At 45.0% G+C, this 17,819-nt stretch overlaps 1 protein-coding gene across 1 annotated transcript in view; it reads right to left on the minus strand.

Moving 5' to 3' along the window:
• LOC108399287 (maltase-glucoamylase) overlaps positions 1–6,395 on the minus strand; it is a 179,190-nt gene extending 172,795 nt beyond the window's left edge. Inside the window, exon 1 of the mRNA XM_073239855.1 lies at positions 6,243–6,395. The gene's annotated coding sequence lies outside the window, so the exon portion shown is untranslated. The remainder of the gene's footprint in view (positions 1–6,242) is intronic.
• Between the last annotated feature and the right edge of the window lie 11,424 nt (positions 6,396–17,819).

Here is a 17,819-nt window from a genome sequence, read left to right on the forward strand (position 1 = left end):
ATATTAATAACAAAACAGTATATAACAAAAGTAAAAACACTAACAACAAAAAACAAAATAACATATTGGAGGAAGTGATGGATGGGTGGCCCCTTGTGAAAGTTTTTAACCCCATCAAAGCACCCCTCCCAATGCCCCAGTATATCAGTGCCCCACCCCGCCCCATATTCCCTGCTCAGTTGCGATCAAGGATAAGTTTTCCAAAGGCTTTTTCCACAAAGGAGTGTCTACCTCCTTAGGTTCACACCACCCCTTTTCTCCCTCAGATTGTGAGCTCCAAGGGTGTAAGAATTACAGAAGCTTCTTCCTCTTTATTTCCTCCCACTACCCACTAGCAGGATCTGCATAATTAATACTTGCTGATCCCTTTATTCCCTAGTTGAATATTTACAAAATACCTGCACATTTCCTAATTATAGTATACTTTGAAGGCACTTTAGAGGATAAAGTGATGGCACCTGTCTTACATGAGCTTGAAGTCCAGTGCTGTCATGGCTACACAAAAGCAATGTTTGGTAGAAAGAGTCATCTTTTTTGAGAATCAGAAAATGGGAATTTCATTGCTCATTCTGTAGGTAACTAGCCAGATGACCTTGGGAAATTTACTTAAGCTTTCTGGCTCTCAGTTTCCTCATTTACAAATTAAAAAGGTTGAATGAGAAGAGCCACAAAATTCATACCAGTGTCTAATATTTCATTTCTGAGTGAGTCACACAAACTGCATGCTCCTTTACCCCTCCTTTCCACAGAAAATGCCTGTGCTAAACATTTCACTCCTATTTTCCTTCTACTTTTTATTCCTAAGTTCTCCTTCTCAGCACAGAGAGCCCGCTAAATACAGCATGAGAAGCCTTAAGCTGGATTCCCGGCCCTCCCGTCTCTGCGGTGCTAGGCAAAAGAATTTCCTTAACTCCCTTAGGCTTAATTTTCTTTTCTATAAAAATGGAACTAAAAATGTCAGCAGTTTTCATTACCTATTGTCATCTGCATATTGTGAGAATCAAATAAAAACACTTAAAATAATAAAGCGTCATATATCATTATTTTTTATTTACCATGGAGAAATAGTGGGTGCTGGGTACGAAATAGCACGTTCCTAAGAAACCTGTCAATCCCACTTGCGGAGTGTGGCACGTGCCCCCGTCGGGGCCCTGAGAAGCACCAGCTGTGTCTTCCTGGCGCCTTTCCTCATGAGCCTGTTCTGATACAACCTCCTATCTGCTAAGTGCTTTATGGGCCCCGCTTTAGGTGATGCGCACGTTGCCTGAGGCACAGGTGCAGAAAGCTAGGAAGAAACAAGGGGAGCATGGGCAGGAGTTGTACCATTCAAGGCCCCCTTTTCTCTGCCAACCATTCACTGCTCCTCTCCCAGCTGCCTTGTCTGCTCAAAAAGCACTTCTCCCCTCTTCCCTCAGGCTTTAGTTCAAGGGAAACTTGAGTCCTCAACTCAACCTTACTGTTTGAGATTTCCTTACAGCTTCATTCTCCACCCAAGCAAGGAGACCTCACACAAACCCCACATCGCCTCAGACAGAGGCAGCCTGCCTCGGCCTCTGCCCCAGGGTTAAATGACAAGCCGGTCTGCTTCTCCCACACTAAGGAGAATCGCTGTTTGTCAAGGTAATGCCCTCTTACTCTGCAAAAGGAAACGGGGCTGTACCTTTCCCTACAAAGACTGCCTTGTATTTTATAAAATAAATTACCCAGCTCTAATCTTTCTTATTACCCACCCTGTACCCAATACCTCACATTCCTCAAGGTTTTATAAGATATCCCATAATATCTTTTATTTTTTTTTATTTGATTCTCACAATATGCAGATGACAATAGGTAATGATAACAGCTGACATTTTTAGTTCCATTTTTATAGATAAGAAAATTAATGCATGAAAATTCCGTAACCTTCCGTGCCTGATACAACTAAACTAACTAATGACGTAGAATGATCTCTCATCTTCACTGACAAGGAGAGGGGTTATCAGAATACCTATGGAAGTGACCATGTCTCCTTCTCTTTGGTGGTTGCTAATAGTTGTGACATAGGAGATTGTTTATTTAAATTTTTCCAAAGGCTTATTAACATACCGTGTTAGACACTATGAAGAAAAAGGCACATACCCATTGCTAGTCAATAAATGCCATATGCTTAGTGAAGATTTGGCAAAGGCTGTTAAAATTACTTACACCCATAATCTGGAATTCCACTTATAGAAATTTAGTTCATAAATGTACTTGCACATGTGGGAAGCAATGTATATCCAAAGGTTTTCCATTATAACATGACATATAACACATATAACAGCAAAAGACTGAGAATAGTGTAAATATCCATAGAGAAGACAGTAAAATGTGCAATAAATAAATTTCCATGTTGTTCAAGATCATGATACAGAGATTTTTTTCTAAAGGCCACAAATCCTTTGACACTCCTCCCTTCAAGAGGCGGAGCCAAGCCCCCATCTCCCGGTCCCTGGGAGCGGCCAGGACTAAGTAGCTCACTTCTAACAGAGCGCGGGAAAGAGGAAGGCGTGGGGCACCCAAGACGAGGTTATAAAAGGCCTTACAGTTTTTTCCTTCCTCTTTCTTTGGGATCACTTCCTTGCTCTTTTTCTTGGGTCATTTCTTGGAGAAGCTAGATGCCATGTCACAATAACATTCAAGCAAGCCTATGGAAATTTCCAGCAACCAGCCAGACACTGAGGCTTTTAGCCAGCAGCCCAGTGAGTGAGGCATCTCACCTGCCTGCAGCCCTTGGCAACGTCGTGGCTGCAACCGCATGAGAGGTCTTGAGCCAGAACCACCCATCTAAGCTGCTCCCATATCCCTAATGCACAGAAACTGTGAGATAATAAATGTTTATTGTTTCACACTGTTAAATATTGGGGTAATTTGTTACTCAGCAATAGATGATTAGTACTTCAAGGTAAATATGGCTTTTGAATAATACATCATTTGCATTTTTAAAAAATCTGTTGGCCTCTTATCAGAAGTCCTTTGTGTCATGCATTCAAATATGGTTACCTGCTCTATGGAACAATAATAATTATTTCCTAGCTATAGAAGAAAAGTGTTTCCTTAAGCCTTACGAAAAAATAAAACACTCATCAGTATCCTGATTGATCTTCCTGAATTGCAGAGATCATGATGGTGAACCTACACTCTCAGGAATACAATTCAGGAAAAATTAAGATCAAGAAAAATGGCAAAAAGAAAATCGAATAAGGAAGTAATTTAAATAGCTTTCTTTAAAAGAAATGTTCTTAAAAAACTGCTACTTGGAGTCTGTCATCAATCTTTGAATATTCTATTTAACATGACAGACATAAACTGCAGTTTTAATGAAGATGCTAACAGCTAACAATGACTGAATATGCTAAGAAGTTACATAATTTGTTGCATGCAATCCTCATAACTATCCCAAGTTAGTTGGTGCTACCAGCTCCACTTTCAGATGTGGATATTAGGCTTCACCAAGGTCAAATAACCTGCCTGATGACACACAGCTGACAAGGAGCAAAGCCACAGTTTGAACACCTGCCCTTTGGACTCCACAGCCAAACTTTCAACCACTACTTTCTATTCTGTGCTATAATACCCCATATTGTACACCAGCTTAGGCTTTTTGTGAGATTGCGGTTTTATCAAATAGTGTCTGGGTCATCAACCAAATACCTAGAATGTGTATAGTACTAGGTTAGGACTTATTTCATTTAGTCCTCACAACACTTTACAAGCAGGACCATTATCCCCATTTTGCAAATTGTTAACTGAGCCTGATAGAGGCTAGGTTGCTCAAGGTCCAGACCTCACAGCCAGACCCCAAACCAAGCAATCTGAGTCTAAAGTCAGCTTCCACAGGTGTGATGCAAATGCAGAAAACTTACATATTCATGAATAATCAAGTTTCCAAATTAAGAGGAGGTGGGATATGAGAGATGCCTGGGTCCTTCCAAAGACAGCTGTGGAGTTAGAAGGTTTATGGAAAGAGAAGGAACTAAAATTCTGCCACATTTCAGTCTCCATGGCACCTGGGGGATGTGAATGCTTGTGGAGGCATCTAGAGCAGGCTCCACTCAAGTTGATCGCCTACAGCACTGATTCAGATTCTGTGAGACCGAGGAGAATGAGCAGCTAATGCACCACATTGCCCGGGTTTATTCATCAGTGAGTATCAATGCTGTCTTTGGGGCAATGGGAGATTGGACTGCAGTTTATTTATTCACTCATCAATTATTTATGAAGCTCCACAATGTGTGAAGCATTGTCAGGAGCTGGTTATACAACAACAAAACAGATAAAAATTCTTGCTCTCATGGGACCATGTTCTTATGGGTGGTAAAAAGAGATAATCAACAAAATAAATATATGACAGGTTACACTGTGATAGGTACTATAGAGAGAAATAAAGTGGGGATGGAGAGAAAGAATGTGGGGGTGATGGCTGCACTTTTAATCAGGCTGGTCAGGGAAAGTCTCCTGAGAAGGTGTAAATTATTACTGTACATAAAACATGCAGGTTCCAACAGTAATTCTCCTCTTGGATTAAAATATTTATATGAATTATTGCCAATACTCATTTTCCTGGTAACTGTTATAGTTATTTTAGGCAAAGTAGATGGAGAAAAACCAGGTGGTGCCCCAAATTACTGCAATGGCTATCTGATTAATTTGGGAAAACTGAATAATCAACGTGTTTTTTCTGACTTTTATCCAGAGTCTGGTTTGTGTATGGCAATCTAAGCCTTTCTCTTAAAAATCTTTTGATAACAAAAGGCAATCTAGGGCGGAAGAGGGTTAGTTTTCAGAAAGTGAGCGTAATTTGCAAAGAGGACGTCAGCAAGGAGTGGCTATTCCTCAAAAATCCTGGGCAAAATTTACCTTTAGGGGTGAAATAAGGCTTGGCCCATTGTCTCCCAGCTTCTTAGAGAACGGGAAGGAAAAAAGTAGCTGAAGGCCTTCTGTCATCTTTTTCTCTTGCAGGTCTGGTTACATCCGAAGTGGAGAGATTTAAAAGCCAGCTCTAATCCTGCTTAGATGTGTGAGCTTGGAGAAACTGCTTAACCCCAACAGGCCTCAGTTTCCCCATCTGAACCACAAAGGGATAATCCTCAGAAGACAGCTATGTCCTCCTGTGACCCCAGCCCCAGGTGTAGGCTTATCTTTCTCATCACATTCTGCAGCTACTACCTCGTGATCCAATCTTAAATGGAAAACTAACCCCCTCTACTCATTAATATTCCATGCTTCTAGTTTGTAAAGTAACTTTACTAGCTCATTGAACCCCATTTGTGAGAAAATGCCCAATAATAAACAATCACCGGCATCATGGGTACACGTGAGTGAAGTGATGCACTTGCAACGGGGGGACAGAATAGAGCGTCCCTCCACTTCATCTGGTCCCTCAGAGCACTTGGGCCCTGCCCAGCACTGCAAACCGAAGACCTCCTCCCTCCTCCCTGCCCACCACACAAACTCTCCCTATTCTGCAGACACCAGAGCAACCGTTTGGAGATCAGGAGGCCCTGCTGGCACATGCACCCAACACGTTTTTATTTTAAGTTTTCCCAAGGACGGGCCAGCCACAACCCATCATCTCCCCCTCTTCCCCCAGGGCACTCCCACTCTATTTCTCTTAGCAGCTTCCTTCCAGACTCCACCTGCATCTCTCACACCGCTCACCAGTGCACGCACACATCCCAGCACTTCACTCGCACCCTTAGGCTCTTCCCTTTAATTCTTCATTTGATCAGTAAGGTCCCAGACTCACAGGGACAGTAATAGATTTCTCAGCTTCCTGCCTGCCATGGAGTCTCTAAATACTGCCTCCTCAGTTCCAACTCTGTGTCCTTTTAGAAGGAAGGTCCCAAAACACTCTCAGCTAACTCCCAAATTATAATCCCTTTCCCTCACTTCCCCCAAATCATCTCCCGAATCAGAAAGAATTTCTACCAGGTGCATCACCCCAAATATTCAATCATTCATCTCACCACACACAGAGACACACACAACACAGGTTTAGGCTTGTAGATGGTCAGAGGACCACACATACACACGCACAGAACCCAAAGAAAAAGATAAATGCCTTGAATTTTGCTTGGTGAGGAGATGTGTGTAAATTTGTGTGTAATATTTCTGCCCGTGTTTAAGATATTGACAAGGACGTTTTGAAGAAAGGGGATCAGATCAGCACAGGGCCACACAGCACATCTGGAGCCATAAATGAACACAGATTATAAGCATACCTCACCACCTCCCGCCGCGCGGTGCTCTCTGAAGGGCGGCCTGGTAATAACTAACGCGGAGCGCAGTCTGCAGAAAGCCACCCCAGCCCGGGTGGGTGGTTACTGCTCATGGATTCCACGTGCAGAGACTGCCCAGCTGCATTCCCAGGCTCGCATTTGCTAGTTAATTAGTAATCATGGTCTTCCTCTGAGGAGAACATTGCGAAGAACTTAAGCAAGAAGCGGCCACTTTGACCCCGCAAGCCCGTCCAGGCACCGACTGTTTACTCAGCAGCGCAGCTCCACGGGCTGGTGGAAGGGCGGAACTGGCTGGCTGTGGAGACCATGAGGAGCAAAGAACCCACCCAGTGTCCCAGAACAGCCCCCTCTCCCAGTAACCTCCAATCAGTCAGGAGCCTGTTGACATTTACTAGCACAATCTGCTGATTTGAGTTTGCAAGAGATCGTTTAGAAAATGTTTCTGAAATAGTTTTATTCTTTGCTGTCTCTAAAATAGTTATCCCAAACTTTTCTGAGCTAGAGACCCTTTGACAGTCTGGCGCCCCCTATGGGCCTCTCTTAGAATTAACGTTTTTAAATTCATGACATAAACTATGTAAGGATACAAAGGAAATCAATCCCATTGAATTAACTAGAATATTTTTAAATTGCTATATAGTAACACATGTGCTTCTTTAATGATATAGTGACTAACCAACTTAGCAACAGGTCTAATAGCTATTGCAGTTTCAAAATAATGCTAAGTGTAACACTAGCTCAAGATTATCTTCAAAGTCTGATATAAAAATAATGTAGTCTCTCTTGGAAACAAATTCTAAGGTACCACTAACACTATTGTGGTTTGTGGCCTAACTTTATAGTTAACAGGCATACTAAATTCCAGTTAGATTTTAGTAATGGAAGAGACATAAATATTTTCTTCTTCCAAGTGTGCTTGCTCTCCGAATTATATGAACAGATGCCAGGTTAAGAACTCTGCTCTATCACTAGGCGGAACCCTCCCCCAGTGTAGGGCAGTGTTCTCCCCTCTGTGTCATTCCAAGTGTGATGGGTAAACCTGTTTCTGCCAGTCCTCAAGGAAATAAGTACTAAAATAGAGGTTAAGTCTTTAGAAGCTGTCACTGCAACATGAGAGAGTAAATTCTTTTAATACTAATTACACATAATTACTATTAAAATATGGAGCTTGCATTTGTATATATCTGGTTTTAATTTATTTTTCTCATAATTTATTTTATATAAAATTTACATGTTTTGGTCTGTGACATACTGGAAATAAAAAAAAAAAAAGAATTCCTTCACTTTCACTTTACCACTGATAGTTTTAAAAGCCCTGCTCAGCTGCTGTTATTCCCAGACAATTGATTTTATGAGCCAGTGAAAAGCAGGAAAAATTGGGGCCAAGGGACCTGAATTTATAAACGGTGTATATCATCTGGAAAAACTCCACAGAAGTCACCATCCATTATCACTGTCATTTCATAGTGCCTGTTAGGCTATTAAAATGGAATCAATACATCTTTTTGAAAAGTTCACTTCCTTGTCCTATTTTCTCAACAACCACCAATGTAATGTCAAGAATCAGCAAAGCCTGCAGCCCAGATTTTGGGAACCCTGACCTTCTGAGTTTCTTTGGCATCATAAAGTCAAGGAAGTTAGAGCCAAGGGAAAGGAAAGGAATACTGATGTGTGTGGAGGCCGGCCGGGTACCACGGCCTTTCAGCTACATTACCGTATGGATAGCCCCAAAGGCCCACCAACTGCAAGGGTCGGAACTGCCGTCCGAGGGCTCGTCTCCTCACATTAGAGCCCACGGTGAGCTGCACAGCTCCGTATTACCTGGGGAGGACCAAGTATAGCACCTCACTTTACAGATGAAGAAGCTGGGACCCAGGAGTCTCATGAGGTTTGCACAGGTGCAATCATGAGACTAAAAGGTCCAGATCTGAAGTCAGGCAGACCTGAATTTGATGCCCAGCTCTGTCTACTGGCTGGGAAAGCATTGCCGAGGATGCCTCGGTTTCCTTAACATAAAGAAGATAACAATGGTAACTATCCAATCAAATTATAAAGATTAAATAATATAATCACCAAGCACCTCCTTTGCACAAGACCCTGTACTGCACACTGATGTCTGTGACGTTGCCTGACCCAGCATTAACCCCTGGGTTCAAAAAAGAGATGGTTCAGGCCAGATCACAGCACAAGGACTGTGGTGCCTGCAGTGGTTTGCTGCCATGGTGACACAGCCGGCCCTGGCTCTGAGGATCTCAGAAAACATGTCTATTTGGGAGCCAGGGAGGCTGTGCAAATGGAAGGGCCAGCAGGGTGAGGACAAAACCTCCACCTCCCATCGTCCAGCCACCACCCTCACCCAGAAGTCATGACCCCCGTCTGGGGCATACATCAGCTCCTGTGCCACCTCCATGCTGGAGCCCCTGAAAACTCAGTAACCACTTGCTAAACACAAGCCACTTCGGCACACAGCTGCACACGGGCACTCTAAACTTGCCACTATCAGAACGACAGTGACTCCAACATTCACGGGATGCTTGCTATGACCTATGCATTGTGTGAAATGATTCACATGCATGATTTCTTTCCTCCTAACTTACACTTGAGGATCCTATTCTGACTACGCAGCTGAGGGGTAAGCTGAATGCCAGCGTGTGTTCTCCATCCTCCTAGCACTGAACCGGCGTTAACAGACTCTCCTGTCCCAGAATAAAATCCCTATAGAAAATAAGATGCTCATCTGTCTGGATTTTTCCAACAATAGACTGTGGGTGGATGAGATGACCCTGAAAGTGTCTCCAGTAGGCTATTGACCTAAAGCAGTTGAATATGACATTGAAGCCAAAATAAATCATTTCTTGGGGAGTGTTTCCATGTTAAATCTTTGATGGTGGTTTAGTGGTCCCTGATATGGTGGCAGAAAGAGCCAGGGTTTGAATATCAGACTCAATACTTACTTACTACAGACCTTGGGTGATCATTTAAATTCTCTGCAGCTCAACTGCCTTCTCTGTAAATTGGGGATGACAATATACATGACGATATGATTTTGAGCCTAAGTTGAAACAGTAAGTACTTGACATCCAATGTCAATTTCCCAGGCTACTCCAACTGATCTTTGCTGAAAATAAGGTTAAATAAATCCAGCAAGCAGTGCCATTAGCTTCAGTTCTGTTAAGAACTCTCTCCCTCCAGCTCAACCCCCAGGAGGAGCCTCAGTGGAGGGCGGGGCTGGGGAAGGTGGGCTCTGCCATCCGTGGACGTCCACGGACAAGCAAGGGCGACAGTGCCTCCCACCCGGGGCTCATGCCACAGGCCACCCGGTGAGCCGGCCTCACCCAGCCGGTCCCACAGCACTCTACCCGACCCACACAGACACGCATGCATGCACACACGCACACCAGCACACCACATCCCAGCACTCTACTCACACTCACAAGCACATGCATCTGTACCCCTTCCTGTCACAAACCATCTCTTAGTCTCCACAGCTGGCAAACTTCAAATTGTACCTCTTTCTTTTTTATTGCAGCCAAGTTGGTTTTCCTTCTTTTGTTCCAAATATAAAAGCTCTTTGCATTGTTTGGGGCAGGAGAAATGTGAAGAGGAAGGGGAGAGTACCAGTGGCTCGCACTGAAGGTTACAGCACTTCCTTCTCTTGCGAGACACCTCTTACCCTTCCTTCCTTCCTTCCTTTCCTACCTCTTGCCCCCACCCCAGGAACGCGTGCACGCACAGGTACAAGTCCAAGTAGAGAGCTATTAGGAATAATGCACTATCTAGTGTTCACACAATAGTAATAAAACTTTACCTTTGTATAACACCTTGCAGTTTTCAGAGCACTTTAATCTGTATTATCTCTTTAATAGGCCAGGTATTTTTAATCCCCATGTATAAATAAGGAAACCAGGAAAAATGACCTGCTAAAGGTCACTCAAATGGTGGAGTCGAACTTGTACTAATTTAACTTCAATACAGTAACCCAATGTCTACAGAACCTGATGTCAGCAAGTCTGGAAACTGCTTTTTCAGACTAGATGTCTGCTCATTCATTCAACAAATTTGAAGTTCACTTTCCATGCACCTGCCAAAGTGGAGCTCCTCAGATCCTGCCACTTACCAAATTCCACCATCCTTACTTCACAGATGATCACTTCTCTTTAAACCCAAATCTTTTGTTAGAGATTTCCATCATTTCCTCTGTGGCTCCCCTCTGCAATGCTCAGAGAGCCCTCGCCACCTCCCTACAGGAATCCAGCTTCACCCTGGCCCACTGGCCACAGCTGACTGGGCCAGTATTGGGCAGCTGACCCAGCCCAAGCAGATTTTCTCTCCCTGAAATTAGGATTTGAGAACAGAGTCTGAATCACACTGCCCTGGCCACTTATGAGATCGCGTCATATTATTGAGAGGCAGAAATTAAAGTTCATTGAAAACACTTGTTTACCCTTAAGAGCATGGAATAGACATTTAGAAAGTAGCAGAAATAAAAGATCATTCAAATCCAAAGAAGGAAAAGCTGAAAGTCAGTATTCTTCTATTCCTGTGAGGGCTAATTGATGTACAACTGAATTTCATGAGATTCTCCTGCTCCTTCACCAATATACTTACTACCTTACTATTACCACCCGTCACCACCGCCATTGCCGTCATTTCCTCCAGCTGTGCCTGGCAACTGACCACACTCTGGGAGCCCTGCTGGGACAGGCTCTTGTTGTCTTCTTTTTGCGCATGTATCTTCACCAAAAATCTCTAGCCACTCCAGTCAAACCTACAAGCAACAGGTTGTCCTGCCATCATCTGTGCTGTGTGGGTTTTACAACCACCTGCAACTGCGGACCTTCAAACCCCACAAGAGCCTTGTGAACTGTTGGGGTCCCCACGGAATTGCACTTTTTAGAGGAAGATACTTGTAGCCTAAGCATATATGGTGGCATACTGAGAGGGAAATAACACATTTGTTTAGAGATTCAATTTAACTCCAACACCATGGGAAAATGACAAGTCATCTGAACAATAAGTATTATTAATTATGAAAAATGTGGCGGTACAAAGTAATAGCATGCAAATTTACATGATTCCCTTTCAACAGCAAACACTAAATTTTACAAACATTTTCCTCTGGATGAGCCCCTGGTGAGTAAGCTTCCTTTCAGCCCCTCACCCCAGGGGAAAATGTGTGAAAAGAATGCCCTAGGGAGTATCTTAAAGGCCCTGACAAGGTCTTACAGGCCCGCCCAGGTTCCCTCCACCACCAATGCCCTCCTCCCTAGTTCAGCCTCTCCCCTCCATACTTCCCTCTGTGTTCTGCATCCTGGGAATCACCACGTCCATACTATGTCCCCCGTCTCTGCCAGACAGAGGGCCCTCAAGGTGCCAGGGCTTATTTATGCAAGACGGGAGCTGAACAAGGCATGTTATCATCCAATGTCTTATGGCTCTACCAGCTTTTATTTAAAACCCCCTCTTCCTTAATTCTTGTCAGTGGATAAAATGAAGCTTTAGAAGGTATCCAGAGGTCCTTCTAAAGGAACCCCTACCAGCAGGTCCCTGGAAAATGATCTTATGTATGGTATGTCCCTAATCGCAAGATTCCATGTTGGTACCAGAGCCGAGTGGATCAGGGAAGGGCACTCAACCCAAAGACAGCCAATCCTTAAACTAAGTGGCACCTTTTGAAGCAGTTTGCTATGTGGCCCCTAAGTAACTTAGATTCTCTTTCTGAATGTCTGACTCAGAAAGAACTTGCAGCAGGATCAGTCGGTAGCAAGAGCAAAATTAAGACAGAGAACCAGAAAAAAGAGCCACATGAGACCACCTTCAACCTCCACTCCCCATACCACTTCCACTCTGCCCACGTCCACTTTACAACCATGAGTGGACAAAATATACTTTAAAATGCGAGAAGCAGAAACATCCTTCCTTCTGTTTTCTGCCTCTTTGTGACCAGCAAACCTAGAGGAGAGCAGGCTGACCTCTCCATTCCTCTTCCCTGCTTAGATGGGCAAACAGATTCAGCACGCTTCGTGCAGGCACGTTACTGGTAATTGCATTCAGTTTCCAGGAATAGTGGCCCCCAAACACTGTGACTTAAAGCCGTAAAGAGATTACCTTTCTTCATAATGAGAAACCTGGAGCAGAATAGTTACAGGGTGGCTTCAAGTACTCAACAATTTCGGGGTGAGGGCTTTGAGATTCTCTTGGCTTTTCCTTCATGGTTGGAACCCCAAACATAACACCCAGATTCAGGCACAGAAAGAAAAGACCACAAGGGCTTTCTAAGAAAGCCCACCCCATAACTTCCTGCATCTCACTAGCCACTCCTATCTGAAAGAAAAAAGAGAAATGCTGTTTGTTTATTGACAAACCCACTACCACAGAGCTTCTGTTGGAAATGGAAAGGAGAGAAGTGAAATTTGGAGGCAGTCAGCAATATCCATCATGAGCAGAATGGCAAGCTGGATGTGTGGACTCTGCCTTGGTCTATCCCCTGCATGCTCCCAGCCAACTTGTACCAGAGCTCTGCCTGGGAGCTGCTGGGTGCTGGTCTAGCTTTTAATAAAGTGAAACACACCCTACCCCCCATTTCACTGCTGTTCTCATGTAATAGGAGTGATTGGCAGAGCTGCATGTGGGAATTCCTGGGACTGTTGTCTGTGTGCAGTTTGGAAGCATCTAACAACAGCCTGAGCCTCATTCGTGGTGGAGGATGTAAGAGAACAGCAATCAACTCCTACTGCTAAGAAGACAACATGGATTTTGAATACAGTTCAGTACCCGAGCCTCGTTCCAGACTACATGAGGTATGGCTACTGCTGGGTACCTGCCAGATTCCTTACTCCCTTCCATCCCAGCACTTCTCAAATGTTAGTGTGCATCACAGTCACTTGAATGGCTTGTGAAAACACAGATTTCTGGGCTCCACCTTCAGAGATTTTGAATCAATGGTTCTTTGGGAGGCCCAAGAATTTGCATTTCTCACAGACTCTCTGCTGATGCGTATGTCCGTGGGCTGGTGTATCTTAACAATGAACTCACAATACAGGAGACCACCTGAATTAATCTTTACTCCTTGCAGTTAAAAGAGGCCTCTTAATACACCCTTTGGATTCAGACAGAAGCCTGTAGGACTGGATTGAAGACAAAGCCCAATGGGAAACAGCATGTTCCTCGAGCCTTGCCCACACCCTGGTGGTTACAGTAGTGTTACTGGGTCAAGCATCACTGTCTAATTCTCTCTTCTTGGATGAATCTCTCCTGGACAGCCACACAGTAGGTTGTGGGAGACTTTCAGCCTTTAATCTTCAGGGCAGAAAACATGCTTGAATTCCAGGAGTGAATTCACCCCGATTCAAGCAGGGCCTACATACTATATCCATAGAAAGCAAAGTTGATCATATCAATACCCTGGCTTTAAAGTGAATGGCCAAATGAATGAACAAAAATCTAGTTATGCATCATATGCCCTGAGGAGTAAAGAATGATTCATACATAATCCCTGCTTTTGAATAACTTAATGTAATTGAGGATACACATATGTAAACAAATACGTATTTTAATAAATATGGGAAGCACTACTATCATGGTGTGGACCAAGTGTGATGGAAGGAGAGATGTACTAAGCCTACAGAATGGGAGTCAAGGAAGGCCTTATCACATATCTACCCGAAAAAATTCTGAGGCATTTCTTTCTATACCTCTATTTATATATTATTAATAGCTATGCTAACCTGCTGGGTAGACATGTTCTTTCCATCATCTTAAACAAGCCTACAGAGATTATTCCCACCCCCTTCCTACCCAGATTCAGTTTTTCTGTCTTTCCTAAGGATGGGATGAACTATTACCGCTCCTCCCTATACCACCGTGAGGAGGTTCACAAGCGCTCATCTGCCACCCCTCCCCCAAAGTATACCCATTCAAATAGAGCTGAGGTCAGAAAGAATGTTATCAGATGTTTTATCAAAACAAGGGTATCTATCCTCTACGCCCCACACTACAGACTGATAGTTAGGCTTAGAGGAAAGAGCACCACAGGTGAAATCAGGCTATATGGAGTTAGCATCCTAGCTCCTCACTTAGTAATTTAGGTACCCAGGCCAAGATATTTAACCTTCCTGAAACTCCACTTTGTCATTAGTAAAATGAAAGTATCATCATGTTCTTCACAGAGAAACCGTGAGATTAAAGGATAGTCAGCTTGCCTTAACATGATAAGCGAAGTCTACAATCTCAATTCTGTAAAAATCTTGCCCGTTGTTGCAAGATTAAATACGCCACTAGGACGAGCTGCACAGTCAGCAGGCGTCGCAGTGGTCTGGCGCCACCTGGTGGGAGCCGCTCAAACGTGATAGGATTTTGGGCCCCAAGCTGCCTCCAGCTCCTGGGAGATGGCAGTGACGACAGAACTCCTTCAGCTCAGGTCTGCTTTCTCTGTCCGGGGCTGTTGGGGACACAGGCACCCATCCTCAGCCTCTGCATTTCTGAAAGTAGGTGAGCTGTTCCGTCCCACTGGTCTCGGACAGCCCTCCAGACCTGCCTGCTCCCAGGTGATGAGCACTGAAGCCAGGGCCCCTTGGGAAGGAGCAGGTGGAGGGTGAAAGGGAGCCAGTCACGGGTCACTCTCCACTGCCACTCACATAGAAATGAAAGAAATCGCCTCGTCACAGCCCAGCCGGGGCTGGCCCCTCCGTTCTCACCAGGGCCTCCTCTCACCCATCAGAGCGCAGAGCCCCTCCCCACCTCAGCTGCTCCTGCCTGGCACCTTCCAGGGTGCTGATTCCCCCATTTCCAGTGCCTTCCATCAGTGCCATTACCCCACTTCGGAATGACACCCCTCCAGTGGTCTGGTTTTTGTTAGTTGTCTGCCCCACTACTGGTAAATGATTCTTCCTGTTAACTCCGCTATTCCAAGTCACTTAGTTGCGTTTTCCCCTCCGAATTTAAATGACCCCTTTCCCTAAGGACTATGCGCGTTCACACATGAACTGCCGTTTCCTCAGCCTCTGTCGGCTTGCGCGTCTTCTCAAGGCCTCTCCGGGACTTCTCTGCCCCCTCTCCACTCCACCGCTTTGCTCTGCATGGAGAGAGGCAGGCAGGTGAGGAGGGAGCTGGGGCCCCACGTAGCAAGTGGGGACTCAGGAATCTCAGCTCAGTGCCATTCAAATTGAAACCCAGGGCTCATTTGTTCTGAAAAATGTATATACTGTCTTGACCTTGAACCCAATCTGCCTATACCATATCTGACCCAAGTTTGAAAATCAAACTAAGTCAGTGCTTTGTGTAACCCACTGGAATTATTAAAGTTTCTGCCACTATCCTATTTATAATCTTCATTTCAGGGTTTTTACCCTAGAAAGCTTTCTTTCTGCCCCTCCCTGGTTCTCAGGACCTGGTTTGCCCGTCCACCCTATGGAGAGAAGAGATCAGAGGAGATATAAGTGAATGCTGCCCGACTGTCTATCCATACTCACTTCTCTGCCCGCCCCAGTGTTGGCATCGTCACCAGGGGCTGGTGGCACTGGCCACTGCCACACTAGGTGCCTCCCATCTCTGTCTGCCATGGGCTAATACCGGTGGCCACGGCTGATAAAGTGGCTTTGTGGACATGGTGCTCACTCAGGTTTTCCTTTGATAATTGCTCAGTTGTACTTAAAACCTCCTCATCTCAGAGGACTGCCACCTCCTCCCGGGGTCACTGCATCTTCTTCCAGTCTCCACCTCTGGCGCACACCCCACCTCCTTCTCCAGCTGCCCAGGGGAGGCTCCTGACCAGCCAGCATCTCCACTGACCTCCGGGACCATCTCACCATGTCCCGGAACAGTGAGTCACTTCATTCCCAACTCCTGGGGGACTCCTTTCGTCGTCATTCATCCCACAGAGAAAATGAATGAATGAAGGACAAAAATAAAAGAACTGGAAAAGTCAGAGCACTTGTAAGAGTGAGAAAGAAGCACCATTTGGGGCAGAAATGTTATAAACCACATCCAGTCTCTAAGTGATCAGTTCTCCAATCTTCGGTGAGTAACTAGCCTGGAGTTTTACCGAGCTTGCAGAAGTGAACACAGAATCGGTCCAGATGCCCTTAGTGAGCAAGGAGAACTAGAGATGCTGGGCAGCCAGAGCTCCCCAAATACATGGAAGTGTTTAAAGGGGGAGAAAGCCAGGCTTCAGATATTATAGCCAAGTATGTTAGAAAATAATGCCTAGGAATGGTAAAAATGTCCTAGGTCTACTCCATGGGGATGTTAGAGACTACCAAATGCTTCATTTGTGAAATTTTGTTCATTTGAAAGCTTTTTACTGAGTCCCTGCTCTGTGCCTTCATGAAGCTTGCATTTTTAGTGGGTGGTGGAGATAGGCAACACGCAATTGAACATATACAGGAATATACTACAGGTTAAGTCTGGTGATAAGCACCCAAGGTGTGGGTAAGGGATGACACTCAGGATGGTCAGGGAGGGTCTCTCCAATAAGGGGACTTTTGAGAAGAAAGTGAGACATGGGAGAATGCAGGGAACAAACAGTCTGGGTGGTGGGAAAGGCAAGTGGATTAGTCCTGAGGCTTGGTGAGAACACGAAAGAGGCCCATGCGGCTGGAGCGAAGGAGGAAGCAAGAGTCACAGATGACATCTGAGAAGGGACAGAGGTCCCAACAATGCACACAGGCCACTACAGGGACTCGCCTTTTATTGTGAGGGAAATGGGGTGGGGGGGGGGACTGAAAGGTTTGAACAGAGCAATGACATGATCTGAGTTATATTTAACAGGATTACTCTTGTTGCTTTGGGGAAAATGGAGTAAGGGAATGGGGATGGGAAATAGAGGGAGTAGTTAAAAGGCTCCTGCAATAACAGGGGCCAGAGGGCACCCCGGTCTCTCCCTCCCTGGCAAAGTGGAGGCTTGTTCATGTTATACGCCTCCTACAGTGCCTGGCATAATAATGATGGTCAAATGAAACTTTTAGCAATGGCAGTCATACCAGTCATGCTGATGCAGGCGAGGAGCTGTGCACTCTGCAGATTGAAAAACAAAGTCTCTGATAAAACATGCCTCGGGGGAAATAGAAGGCCCGCACATGGAAAGAGGTACCATTTCAAACCTTAGTTCATTAAGAATATATGCTTTACCTACTGCCGCTTCCCTGGAAACCCATAAACAAATCCTACTGTCTTCTCCACCCATGCAGGTCCCAATGGGCAAGCAAAACTGGGCTGGGGAAATTGAGACCGTTTTGTTTGCATCCTTGAGGCCATGCTGCCGCCCTCTGCTGAGGCTGTTGTGCAGAAACACCTGGGTTTATTAGAAGCTTCTGCATCACCCAAGACACAGAACCACCGTTCTTCTGCTCTTACACCCAGCACTTGCATGTATCCAAGAGACAGCCTAAAGTAACAATATTCCTCCAAGGCTGCTATCAGAACTTCTGACCCACTCACTTCGGGACCGATCCAGGGCAAAGGTGGGATGCCTCGTGAAGAGACGGTCCTGGCTTAGCGTGTACACGTCCCCTGCTCTGCCGGCCACTGCGTGAGCCTTACATAGGCCGAGTAAGAGACATC

The sequence above is a fragment of the Manis javanica genome, chromosome 6, assembly GCF_040802235.1.
Source record: "Manis javanica isolate MJ-LG chromosome 6, MJ_LKY, whole genome shotgun sequence".
In the NCBI taxonomy this organism is placed as follows: Eukaryota; Metazoa; Chordata; class Mammalia; order Pholidota; family Manidae; genus Manis; species Manis javanica.